We start from the raw sequence: 3,253 nt of genomic DNA on the forward strand, positions 1-3,253 counted from the left end.
CGGATGCCTAAATTGCTACTTGAATATTGCAAAGAAATTATGGAATTTCCACTTGATATTTCGATGTCGCTGACAATCTCTTCAAGTGTGTTCAGAAAGAGCCGCGTTCCAAAGACTACCTTTGTTGCATCCTAAATACATTCCACAAAGGTTTCGGTCTTGATGAATTATATAGGGGACAAAGAGATTCGCACATTCATACTTTAGTAACTGCAAATTATCAAGAAAGGTGCCACTCGTAAAGCGAAACCACTTGCATTTCTCATTAAGATAAGGAGGAACTATCAGGAAATCTGCGTGGCAAAGTCAGCGTACTCAGCATGATTTTTTGCATATGCGTTCATTGACAGAAAGATTTTCGCAGCAAAATTAGGAAGTTCTAATTTTATATAGCAAAATCCATCACGGTTTTGGAAAACGTCCAAAAATGTGCGAACGAACTCAATTAGAACGGTCACCACTTGGAGATGATGGCGTCTATGCTGATTCTTCATAACACACGAAAAACTCAACAATAGGAGCACCGTCGGCAAACTTTCTACCTGACAATTCTCATTGTCCTTGAGAAACTCGAGGTTTGCGTTAGACTTTCAGCGGTTAAATGAGCGCTGTTTGACGCTTTTGGTGCACATTCTAAGATCGGACGTTTCTATGCATGGTTTTCGCCCAGCAACCCGTCGGGTTAAGTGATGGCGTTCTTTGTGAACGTTTTGTAGTTTTCGTGATTGAAAGTAAGACTTTTCCCAGAAAATCTAAATCGTGTTTAACTGAAAGTTTAATTTTAAGCACATTGCTATGTAGAGCTCTAAGTGCATGGGTACGTTCGTATTCTTGCGTTAGGTTGCCTGTGCCGGCTTGCTGCAAGTTCTGCCATAAAACTTGAAGAACCATTGCAACTTGCGGAACACCCTTGCACTCCTGCAGCTTAAGGTTCGAAGTCGAATAATTCTTGGGGAAACACAGTTCATAGATGTCTGGAAGTACCTGAAAAAGTGACCTCACCGATTTTGAAGCACTGTTTTGAAGACGCTTACGAACATCAAATCCGCTCTGATTTACTATAGACTACTCGCGGCGTTTCAGTAGCTCAATGGTTGAATCAATTTTGGTGCCAATCAGCTGGCGTTCGCATATACTAAAATTTTCAAATTTTCGAGTCTACACTGATGTTTTCACGGGATGTAAATTTGTACGGTGACATAGAGAATGGCTGATTCTAGGTTGTCATAATTGTTCAGATAGAATTGTTTGAATGTCCCGTGTCTCCCCACGTTGCTATGCAGAGAAAAATTCCCTACTTTGGCCGCTAGAATAACTGCGTTGAAATTTGGTTTGCTGGTAGATTGCATGAATTTTAAAATTCTTCTCTCTTCATGCATTCTAACAGAACGAAGAGTAGACCGGAATTGTGCCACTTCGGTTACCTTCTAATCTTGATGGTAGTGCCTTGATATACGGGAAGGCTCAGTTCAGTGCGCGTAACTGTCATGATATCATTTCGTTTCAAAATAAACACATTGATTTTTTTAATCGAGTGATCACTCTGAATGTGACAGGTGTCGAGTATTACTCTGTCTCGGTTTGGTGACACAAAAAAAGGACAACTAACCCTGGTTCTAGAGGAGTAAATGTGTGTTATATATAAGCATTAACCGATAGAAAATTTAACGCGCAACACCCACGGGCCTCTTGTTTATAGTTGCCATATGATAACCTGCTGCTATCGTGCAAAGTGTCATCACTATAAAAATGGCATATCTTTTAGGCGCATGCAGTATTCGGCCCATTTTTATGGAAACAATGTGGTGCTAGCGTGTATTGTGGCTCGTATAATCAACTGATCTTTGCTAATGGTTACCGTCCCAAGGGATCCCCAGTGATCCGAATAACGTTAGTCAGGTATTATTGTAGATAGGATACAAAGCCACGAAGAATAAAGTTCAAGCGAATCCCGACTCACAGTTCACTAGGGGAAACTTCACTGGTTCGCGTTTAATTGAATCATCAGGCCAAGAAGGGAACGTTAAAATTTTCCTGATATTCTGAACCTCCGGTAGACGCAATTTTAATTTATTGAAGTGAATAGATAGGTCCAATGTTTGAAGCCAAGCGTTTTTTCTTCACATTGGGAACTTGTGCTGGTCCATGTTATTCACCCCCCAGCCACAACTACAGTCACTCAGTAAACGGCTCAAGAACCATTGACCTAAGAATCGGGGCTTGTCGTTGTAGTCCACAAACACAGACTTCGCAGAATAAAGTGACCGATAGTGACAAGAAGATCATAGTGAGCGGGAAATATGGTAGCTTACAAATGATACATCGGGGTCAAAAGCACTGCTCCGAAAACACACGTTCTGGCCATCATCTCATAGTTTTCTTATACCCAACCTCATTTCTGTGAACCGCCTTGGCGAGAAACGTTACAAACGGTGGCAATTTCAAGTAAGAAACAGGCGGTGATGCATATTCTTGCTTGTGTTCACCCCCTCTAGGGCAAACAGGATCTGAGCCATGAGGCGTCAGGAAGAATACCTTACTAATTCGGGGTGTGCACCTTTAGCAGTTTCGTATTTACGGGCTATGACAATACTAAGACATGTTTGTTTATTTAGTGGTCACACAAGAAACAGGAATTGGTGGAAATTCCCAATGCCAAATAAAGCGGTGAAAGCATAAACAATACAACATGTACATGACAGAGAGGCGGGTGACTGCTGTCATCGTTTTCTTTGTTAAGGTAGGACTGTCATATTCTTGAAACTTGGGGGCACGAAAACAGATAAACTCATGTTTCTAAATTAATTGAAGGATTTTTGGAATCAGCCAGGAAGAGCTCTGCCGAGTGGCACAGTAAATCACTGTGGTTTCCCAGAAGAAAACTTTCAAAATAGTCAAGATACTGTTCCTGGCGGCCACCTCTCTTTCGGTACACGCGTGGTCTGCCGTAAATCGAATATTGGGCGGCATTGAAACCTACATGAATTAAAGCGTTCCTCCATACTCAAGAACAAGTTTCAGAAAAAGGCCTCAGATATCTCAATAAAATGCGTTAACCGGATTTTCATGCCCACCCAAGATATTCTGGCGCTAATTAGATGACGCATCCCTCATGATACCATGAAGCAAACACGAGCAGTTTCATCATTATCATCATCATCATCAAAGACAGCAACATCAGTATTGCCACTGATGCATCAATGCCGTACAACCATAAGGTTTGTCTAGTTATATATATATATATGTATATATA

This window comes from Opisthorchis viverrini (assembly GCF_000715545.1).
Source record: "Opisthorchis viverrini unplaced genomic scaffold opera_v5_249, whole genome shotgun sequence".
NCBI classification, from domain to species: Eukaryota; Metazoa; Platyhelminthes; class Trematoda; order Opisthorchiida; family Opisthorchiidae; genus Opisthorchis; species Opisthorchis viverrini.